The sequence below is a fragment of the Excalfactoria chinensis genome, chromosome 8, assembly GCF_039878825.1.
Source record: "Excalfactoria chinensis isolate bCotChi1 chromosome 8, bCotChi1.hap2, whole genome shotgun sequence".
In the NCBI taxonomy this organism is placed as follows: Eukaryota; Metazoa; Chordata; class Aves; order Galliformes; family Phasianidae; genus Excalfactoria; species Excalfactoria chinensis.
This window is the reverse complement of record NC_092832.1, coordinates 9,219,194-9,229,831: the sequence shown is the minus strand read 5'-3', so window position 1 is coordinate 9,229,831 and position 10,638 is coordinate 9,219,194. Positions and strand designations below refer to the sequence as shown.

General features: G+C 42.1%; 1 long non-coding RNA gene across 1 annotated transcript; it reads left to right on the top strand.

Moving 5' to 3' along the window:
* The first annotated feature begins 336 nt into the window (after positions 1 to 336).
* On the top strand, positions 337 to 2,542 carry LOC140255280 (uncharacterized). Its single transcript, XR_011904446.1, has 2 exons — positions 337 to 430; positions 2,295 to 2,542. It is a non-coding gene; the product is annotated as an uncharacterized lncRNA (long non-coding RNA).
* The last annotated feature ends 8,096 nt before the right edge of the window (positions 2,543 to 10,638 follow it).

The window sequence follows — 10,638 nt, the reverse complement described above, 5'->3', positions numbered from 1 at the left end:
ATGTGTTTGGAATGCTGTTTTGTATTTCAGCTCAGAAACTCTGCTGTGACCTTCAGCTATCGCTGGGTATTACAAGTTCTACAGATAGCCAGAGAGAAATATCCCAAGGAGAGCTGGCATATACTGTGCCATCTCACTTAATGTTGACTGCGTATTGCTCACAGCCCATTCCAGAACTGTGACTGGCCAGCCCTATGGAAGCACTGCAGAATCCTACAGGAATAGTTAGGAAGACTACTGTTTATCATAACACTGTTGTAGGATTTGGGATAATTACTTGTTTGTTTGTAGGATAAAAGAATGCATTCTTTTCTTTCTTTTCTTTTTTTTCCCCAGAATAATGAGAGCAGATCTGCAGTACAGTGAGGACCTGGCCTGCTACACTTCTGTGGTGTGCATTGCATTTCAGAGCCAGCACTTACCAGAGACGGTAAGAAGAGATAGAATAGGCTGTCCTATATGTTTGATTGAATTAACTGTAGCGGGAAAAAAATATATGGTTAACCCAGTCACTTCCTTAAGATGAAAGAGAACAAGCCCCAAAGAAAGAACAAATGGAAAAAATAATGAACAAAAGAAAATAAGAGCTTGTGACACAAAGTAAGAAAAATAAACAGCAGTTGACTTAACTGTTTTGCATAAGATATTTACAAACCACAGCATATTACTGTTTGCTTTATGCATTTTCACATCCTGCTCAGTTTAAAGCAGTAATTTTCTGCAAGGACAACAGAGGGAAAAAAAAAATGCTTTACACTGCTTATATTAATTACTTTTTTTCATTACCCGTCATGTTTTCTACAGGCTTGTGTATTATTACTGTAAAATGTAATGAAACAGAAAAAGAAAAAAAGAATGGACTTCTGGGAAATTTTCCAATTCTTGAAATGCAACGTTAATTGAGAGCTATTTTTAGGTCATCACAGATAGAGCTGAACCCATCGCCATCAGTGCACACAAAGGGAATTGCCCAGGTGCAACACAGACTGGGTGAGAGTATCAGTTTCTACCGATGGAGAAGAAGGGAGAGAAACTATCACCCCAAAGGGATGGGTCTTACTGGGTTTGGGGCAGCTTCTATTTCTCAACATAAAGTTCTCAAAGCACAAAATGAAAAGAAAGGGTGTGGAGCCAGCCTGGGTCCAGGACCTGCTATAACCATGGGTGCTCCAGGAAGAAACCCAGTGACAGGAGAGCAGAGCAAATGAAAGCAAGAAGCTCTCTCTGCTTTGGTGGCTGACTTCCAGCTCTGGCATGGAGGGCACTCTGTAAGTCAGCATAAAATAAAGTCCCCCAGAATGTATCAGAAACGTGATCCCTTTAATTTATAGATCTCCTAAAAGGCTGCCAAAAATCAATTATTTTAATTTGTATATGGCACAGCAATGGACTGATTCAAGTTCTTTTGAAGTATTTTTAAACAGCCATTGCACAAAGCCACCCTCTTTCCCATATGCAAAAAATGAATTGAAAACCACAATCTCTCGCAGTCACTTTGATCGCGAGAAAAGACACACAGGACTCTGCAAGCAAATCTGAGGCCCCCTGCTAAGTCCTTTAACTGGTACCTTTACTATTAGTCCCAAGAATCATCTCTCCCTGTATTATCTGCCTCTTTTCCCAAAGAGTGCAGGGAAGGTGTGTGAGCCAATAACAGCTTGTGAAGACCAGAGGAAATACTTGTGGGTGGGTGGAGGTTCCCTTTGAAACTGGAGAAGTGGAAAATCTTTGGTGTGCACTTAGGAAGGCTGAAATGAAAGGGGAAAGAGCATCCCATGTGGGGGAAGCCACCGTTATCTCCACTAAGCTGTTTGTTCTCTGCGTTACACAGCACTGCTATAAAAGCGAGAGCCTAACACAGACTCTGTTTTTTCAGCAGCCATCCTCACGTGCCAGGTAGCATGTTTTGGAAAAAACTGAGATTACTCTGAACAATTTTCTACACATTTTTGTCCCCTTCATGTAGCAATCTCAGGATGAAGCTATAACCAGATGGTCAGTAACCAAGAACGTACCTATAGTTGTTCTGTTTGCTTTGATGCTACTGCACTTCTAGTAACCAGCCTGTAGGTACAGGAAACACCTCTCTGCCCATATTGGCCTAGATCAGCGATGGATTGAGGTGGATCCTAAACAAAGGCACTTAAGCATTCAAGTTCCTGGGATGATCTGGTCCTTTTCCCCTGTAAAAAATGGCTTACTTTTTGTCGTCGTCCATCCCCCCCCAACCCTTATTTTTTTTTTGTTTTAATTCACTACTAATTTCTTTGCTTTTTTGTGGTTCTCTCATCCAGATCACCAGATCCTTCTCTTTTCCAATCTCAACTCAAGAATCTGAAGTATGCCCAAAGGGAACATGAAGTAGCAGGCATCAGTTCACCCCAGGGGAAACTGGCAGCATGGCTCACCTTGACCTGTGCAGTAGCATGAGCCTCAGCGGTTGGTCATGAACTTGTCCTTGTTTCTTGCCTATCTTCAAATCTCTGTCCTGCCCAGCTACAAGCTATGATTTATCAAAAAATACTACCTCAGTGCATTCCAGGTATGTTTCTCCTGTATTTGAATGGTATAGAAATGCTATGGGTTTGCCTGAAAAAGTTTAGATAGACCAACGAAAAAAAAAAAAAAGCGAAGCAAATAGAAGAGTTTGTTTGCAGTCTGAACATCTCTAGTGCTAAAATAGAAGTGATAAATCATAAATATAAGTCAGCGTGATTTTCTCTTATCTGACACACAGAATTAAGACACACGTAAAGCAGAATTGACAAACATTTCCTTTTAGAAATGCTGCATCAAAACTACTAACTTTAATAGCAAGAAACCATTTTAGAGCCATGGCAAGGCGTGTGCATTAGCACACTGCCACTCACTCACACAGAAGGCAAGTGAACTCTGATATTCTAATTGCAAATCAAGAAAGAAGTTTCTATTGACTATGCTTGTCTTGCCTCCAGTGGTGGTACCAGCATTTGGACTTCATTTTGCCAAGCCAAGGTGGCTCCAGCTAGTTGTAGCCTCACCTTAGCTCATTATTGGCTTGTCAGCACTATATACTTCATCAAGTCTGACAGCTAACCCCATACTTTTGTATCTCTGAATGGCAGGCTCCTTTTTGCATTTAGACTTGAGTTATTCCCCGTTGCTAGAAACATTGATCTGTAGCTCTCTGATTGAAAGTCATGTTTTTTCCACAAAGAACTCAACTTAGTTCTTATTCAGTTCTCTTCAGGACCTCAACTTGCTTTCCTTGTAGGCAGTGGTCCAGAAATGGTAGGGCTCCTTTACAGACTCAAGCAGGTAGATTTTCTCATAGTGAGGTGATAGGAACAATTGTTGGAGGGCATGGAAGGAGCAGTGGGACCCATGAGATTACAAAGCTTCCTGGAGCAGGGGCAGTTTGACTCAAGTCAACTAGTTCCTAATACACTGCCCCTAGCACCATGGCTCCCATGTGAGTCAGCCCCTCAACACTCAAGATGCTGAAGAAAGGGCAGTAATTTAGTTTATTCCAAGTCAAACCCACGGTCTAAATAAGGAAGTCAGTATTCAAATGGCAATTCAGACTTGAGATAATGTCCTAAGATACATGTAGTCACTTATGTCTGTGGGAGTATTGCCGTAACTTTCACTTGAATGAGGATTTCGTCTCTAGGAGTTTTCATTTTTCCAGTTGATTAGCTGGCACTTGTCCTCCATTGAAAAAGGGTAGCATGCACCTGAAGAATTACAGTAATAAACCAGCTGAGGAGGCTTTGCAGGATGGACCCATGGAGACTGCAGCCATTTGACTGGATCAATAGGTGGGATTTCCTCAGAGAAAGGGGATTCAAATGTCACTTTGGAAATTTCACTTCAGTGTTTTCATTTTCTGTTTCAGCTGTGTTGGGAATGCCTGCAGATTTAAAGTCTGACTCACAGTAGGAGAATGAGGGTCCATTAATTCTTATGAAAAAAAAGTGCCATTCCAGGCCATAGCCCTAATGTAAATGAATTTGGCATGTTCCAGAGTAGACCATCACTACCATTATGAAATCAGTGGATATAATTTAAACTTTGGTCTGACGAGGACTCAAACTTGAAGAGCACACACCAAATGTTTATTAATGTTTAGAGGGTCAGATAATGGCTGCAGCATAGAGCTTGCGTGAAGTTTTGTTGTCTCCCAGGAAGCAACAGGCCACAGTTCTTAAACATATTTCAGGAACTGATCTGCACTCAGAAATGCTCTGGTATCTATGGAAAGTTGCCTCCAGTTTATCTGACAGTCCTATCTTTCTGAGCTGTGTTTAGAACCATGAGCATTTCATGTGGGCTTACTATGTAAACTCTGCTCCTCTGCATAGATAGAGGACAAAAAAGTAAAAGAAATATGTTATGGACTCCAGCTGACAGAAATATCCCATAAGAAGTTATGTGCTAGCCAGGATGTGTAAGGTTGCCATTTGTATGCTTCAGGTGCAGAACCCTACTAAGATGGGGAAGTAACGTCCACTTTGAAGTTGTTGCAGATGCAAAGCTCCCCACTGTTCCTCCCAGCCTCTCTGTGTGTCCTGCCAGAGGGTCTGTGCCACTGTAGGAGAAACCCTGCCAGGCAGTGGCAGTACAGCCTGCCTGGCCTTACAGGATTTGGCTGCTTCAGCGCTGGTGCCCGGCTCCTTCTATACCCAGGAGCACTGGGATGCTGAACTGAGTGTCCATACTCACACACAAACCTCTGAATGTTTCAAACAGGCAGGGCTGACCCATAGCCTCAGTGATTTGCTTCAGTAGGTCGCACCTTAACCCTGTCATTTTCCTCAAATTTTCCTAACCGTAGCCTTCCTGGGTATCAACATAAACCTCACCTGCCAGGTTAACTCCTCAACCCAAGCATATCCTTTAAACACTGCAATTGGGATGAAAAATACCATGCTAAACAGTGCCCTTTGGAATGGAGCACGGTGCATAAAGAGACAGATTCCCAACAGAAGGGTGAGCTGAGACAGGAGGGCTGGAAACACTGACTTCAGCCAATTTCTTTTTTTCTATTCGTTAATCCACTTTGTCCAAACAATAAGAACACTTGGTGCATTTACCTGTAAATATGTCAAATGCTCCTTTAGGAGAGAACTTTCAAGACCTAAAATCATCTTTTAAGATCAAATTCATTGCCTGAGTTCAAAATTGTTCTTTGTGACACAAATAGACTCACACGCACTTGCAGACTTCATCTGCGCTGTAGGAATTGTCCTGGGGTAGCACAGTGCTGTCTGTGGAGCCCTGCTGCAAAGCCTGGCTTTCTGATACCAAAAAGAGCACTGCAAATATTAATGTGTTGTTGAGTGTGAGGGAATTTAAAAAAAGAAAAAGGAAAAGAAAGGAAGAAAGAAAGAATGATTATCCCATAATATAACAGATCTAAAAAGAAATTGGCTTCATTTTCACCTATCGCAGACCAATGGAGGTAAAACAACTTTTAATTAGTGCAGCAGGACAATAGGAATGAAATTGGCTTGGCCACAAGATTTTTGCAGGATGACACTGATGGTATTACTATCCAACTTCAAAGATTTGGAAAGATGTGGCTGCTAACACTGGAGAATAGAAACCTGTTTTTCATCAACTAGGCTGGCCTGACAAATTAAGTCTGTGGAGTCATTAGATTAAGATAAGAGCTTATCTCCTAGACTGACATTTATTCAGAGGTTTTTATGCTGCTCAGCTAGTAATTAGTGCAGTTGAATTTTTAACACTGCTTTGTCCAGACATTTGACAAATTTGAAATATATACATCTTTTATGTAATAATAATAATAATAATAATAAAGCTCAAATCCAAGAGTACAGAATTGTTAGCTTGGAAAGATGGTAATTTCTAGAAAAGTTGAGGTGGTGTTAAAAATCTTCAAGCAAGTCAGAAGTTCTTCTGCTTTTGACTCATTTCCATACGTGCATCAAGAGGCCCCTTAAACTAAATGTGTAGGCACTAAGCAGTAGATATCTCCAGCAAATCTGCAATTTCTTTCATGCCCTTCCATTTTGTAATTCTGCTGCTTTACAGGAGCAGGGATCCAGCGGAGGCTGCACTCCTGCTCATTAATGCTTGTCTGCCTCCTCCAGCACTCCGGTTGGGATTTCTTGGGGGGAGTTTCAAAAGGATTCTTCTCTCATATGGCTGATATCACGGGATAACGTTTATTTTTCCTGTCTCGATTTTCTTGTACTAACAGATGGATTGTTCCTGAGCAAACAAATGCGTTACTTCTGGACACATGTTTTAACATTGCTTTGGACTAACAAATCTCTTTTTTTTTTTTTTTTTTTTTCTTTTTTTTTTTTTTTCTTTTTTTCTTTTTTTTTTTTTTCTTTTTTTCTTTTTTTTTTTTCCCCAAACATTTCATTTGCAGTAACCAAAGATCAGAATTGGAATAATAATTAGTGATGAAATGAGTGAGGATTTGTTTATGAACTTTGGCTTTTTTTTCCCTCTACAGTTATATACTGTTATTACTGTTACTATATTTATTTTGTCCAAAGTGCAGCCATCTCAGCATCTGTCGTTGTATCTGTTAGCAATACACGGGCAAGGAGAGCTCACAGTATAAATTATGGTTCATCCAACCACTTAATTCCAGTGATTGCTTGCTTTCTCCAGAAAAAAAAAAGAAAAAGTCTGGAATTTAGGGCAGTTGGCCACACCAGCCCGCCTCTGAGTGCAGCAGTGGCCTTGGAGCAGGGCACGAGTGCTGATGCCACCTGAGAGCAGAGGCTGCGTGCCAGCATTTCATGGCTGCTTCTGTGGCTTTGGATCTTTCTGGTGTTTACATGACTCCACACGACATGAGAGAAGTTAAGCACCTGGTAAGCACAAAGGATCTTCTATGGTACAGTGGCTGGAAGAGGCAGGTTTCTTAGGCATGCTCAGCCAGGAGCAAAGTCCTGCTGCCCCGCAGTTCCTGAGCCCGAAGGTTGAAAGGGTCCTTTAAAGATTATCTAGTTCAGAATGATGTGGCAGTGCTCATCAATCCAAACCACTTGCGTCAGTCCTCAGAGAAACTCCAAGCACTGTTTTTACCCTCTGAATTGCAGCTGTTGCTGCTGCCTTTGCTGTCTCCCAGCTCAAAAATCCCTCCGAACTGCTGAAGTGCAACTCACTTCCCTGCCAAAAGAGCACAGAAGTGGAGCCCAGACCTGACCCTCAGATATCTGTGAGAGGAAAACCCAAGTTCTAATTTCTCCTAGAAGAAGCAGGGACTGAGCAGAGAGAGGAGAGATCTGAGTTCAAGCAACCTGGGGTCTGCGACAGCATCATCGCTATTTCCCTGGGCTGGTTTCCCCTGCTGAGCTGTGCATCACTACACAGGCTGGATGATGTCAGTGCAGCCCAAGCAAGCTTCAGTTTGGCTGCTGGATAAAGGGGAGAGTTGTCGTCACCACACAGACAGAAAACCAAAGAAAGCCTGTGTCTTTGAGCTAAAAAGCCAGCTAAAATGAAGGCATACGCCTCTCCTTTTGATGTACTGTGGAGACAACAGCACACAGGCATCTTGGTGTTGTCTGTCCATTGGCAGCACTGGCTCATGAAGCAGTTCCCCACTCCCAGATCTGTGTCAGACACTTCAGCATGCCGCTCATCTGTGGGGTTTTGCCATTCTCCTGCATTTCCATGAGCAATACCACTGTCTCACACCTGCACCTCGGGTCAGTTGTTTAAAGACAGCTGCTGTTTGATGGCACACGCTAAATGAATTACTGTCCTCAGTTATGGCCTATGAGTCTGGAGAGTGAGACCTTCGCTGGCCCCACTCAGAAGGCCAAGGGCTAGCAGAAGCAGAGGCAAAGGAAAAGTCCCACTGGGTCAAGGGAAGGGGCATGGCAGACTAATGATCTCCATTACCACAAGGAGAACTTTGTTCAACTTCTTATGCCAGAAAGGACAGCCCAGACTGGAAGGTAAATCTCCCTGAAGATAGAAGAAATAGAGGTTAGAGTACCATATTTATCTCCAGCTAGCAAATAGTGAGATACTGCAAAACAGAACTGGAGTTTCAGCAGAAGGAAGGTGCCACTGAATGGTAACAGTGACACAGCCATGCTTTGCTCTGCCTCTGTTGGCAGCAACCTGCTCTTAGGTGGAAGACTGTTCTTCAGCATCTTGCCCAGGTCAGACAGGTGAGAGAGAATTTTTCTCAAGTTTTTAGTGTTTTTAAGCAATTTCCAAGATGAGACAAAATGGCAGTTACTTTGTTAACTGGCAAATAAGTTGTCAGTACCACCAGAAATTGCTGCTTACTTAGACATTGCTCTAGTTTTGTTTTGATGGCTTTTGGCTTCTAAGCTTGGCACAAGAGGTAGCCATGTCCCAGAAAAATATGCTTGCCCTTTTCAACCAGATTCCTTAGGCTCAGGTTTGCCCCCAGTAAATGTTTCACAGCGCCATAAATTATGCAGTGAGTTCCACACAAACATCCTCTACTCTCTGAAATGAAGGTGAACACTCGGTAGCACAAATACGCGTTGTAGCCATCCAGCTGTTTGTGTTTCCCCCAGGCATTCAATACTTCCCACAAATAACTACACTTTGCACTTCTATAACATACATCCTGAGACCCCACAGGGCACCAAAAGATGGAGTAAATGCCTCTATTTCTATGTTATAGGTGCTTAGCAGTTCTGAAATGCAAGCTCAGAGCAGGGTGTGTTGAACATCCTAAGCATGGAGAAACCTTTCTGGAAAGCTGATGGAAAAGATTTGCTCAACTACTGGTGGTCAGTCAGTGGGCAGTAGGCAGTGCAACTGTTGGAGGGGGTTCCCTCACTGCAGGGAAGTCTCTCTCCAATAGCCTGAGCTTTCTCCCATTTTAATTTTCTGTGGCATGGTATTTGTTAAGCGCTTTGCCATGATGTGCCATTGCTAGTGTGCCAAATCCTGAGCAAATCATATCCTCTGTTCTTCTGTTGCAGATTTGTGAGATAATCTATTATGGATTAATCTTTTCAGTCTTATGGTGCAATGTCAAAAATAAATTGGGGTTATGAGGCTGGAGGGGAGCCACTGGGGCAGGGGGAGGGAGGGCGTGTTCTCATTGTTGCTCCTTATTTGACTTTGAAAGCATTGTCGCAATGAGATTTTTGGAGCTGATTGTTACCCCGTGGAATCCAAAACACAAGGTAAAAATGTCGCAGACTAAGTTTTTATCTCCACAGATATCAGCTCAGTGTTGAACTGTAGATGATTTTCATGCTATTTCATTCCCTCTCCTCACAACATGAAATATATCTGGGCTGATCCATTACATCTCTTTAGAATAATAGATGGCAGAAAAATAAATAGAATAAAATAAAAGCCAACCCATTTCAAGGACTGAATGTCTGCTGGAGATGGAGGTATCCAACCCAGAAAAATAATACAGGCCAGGAATACAGCCAAATATGCTGTATGAAAATATTCATTTGCATCATTTTAAATATTCCCTAACATTTTGCAAACTTCCAAATGCCAGACAGTGGGTAATTTGCCTAGTGCCACAGTTCCTCGTTACACTCTGCAATGAATCACAGAAGGTCCCTGGTGTCTAAACCAGAGCAGGGGTCAGTGCACAGGGAGAGCCCACTGTCCCGTGCAGCTCTTTGGTCTCCTCTGCAAGACGGAAGAGCCAAAATCCTCTCCAAATCAGGTATGAGTTGGGAAATGAGACAATTTAGTTCCACCTGTGCAGCTATGAACTATCCGCCTAGACAGAAAGGTTTTATCCTTCCATCAGTTATTGAATGCAAAACTACAGTGACTTCATGATGGGCTTTGCCTTCAGAAGGATGGCGGAATATCACAGGGAATACAAGGAATGGAAAAAACATAATTTTTGTTTTTCAGTTTCTTTTGCTTGGGTGCAAAGTAAATCAAACCAGGCTCCATGCTGAGTGATATATCATATAAACCTTCGATGCGATATGTATCCAACAATTTGTTTTTCACTACAGTAGCTTTTCACAATCCATAAGTCAGATCAAACGTAGCTGAGATTCCCGAGCTTGAAATGCAAAGTGATTTTTTAAGACATGCTGATGTTTTTTTTCCACACTAAGAACAGTTGCTGCACAGTGCAGCTGCAGATATGTGCCAGAGCATACTCACTAATGATTTGCTCATCGTATCTTTGGAGTTCTTATCAATTAATCCATTAAAAGTGTGTGTTTATGCGACATTAAGATTGTAGCAATAAAATAAAAAACAAAGATAAAGACTAGCGTAGTGCAATTCTGAACTGGTTTGCACAGATCTGTCTTCCACTCACAGCCTATCTTTTTTATTCAACAGGTATTTGCGTGTCATACGTGGCATTGTACACTGAAAAGCTTGATGTGTGAGGTGAGTGACCCTAGTTAAAGACAAAAGTAAATGGATAACGTGTCAAAAAGAAAATATGCCTTTAAAATAGGAGTATAACATCAATAGGATCGACAGATCATAACAGTACGTTGTTTAAAATGTGGTGGGCAGAAAGCCTTAAAATACTTGCTCACTGAGTCTGAGGAGGATTTTTTTCTCCTTGTTTTCCCAATGAAGCCGGTCCTGTCCCACCAGCTTTGCTTGCTTGGCCCCACAAAGGCTGATTCCTGCAGGACTGGGAATGCTCTTTTCGTTTGGGAAAGACAAAAA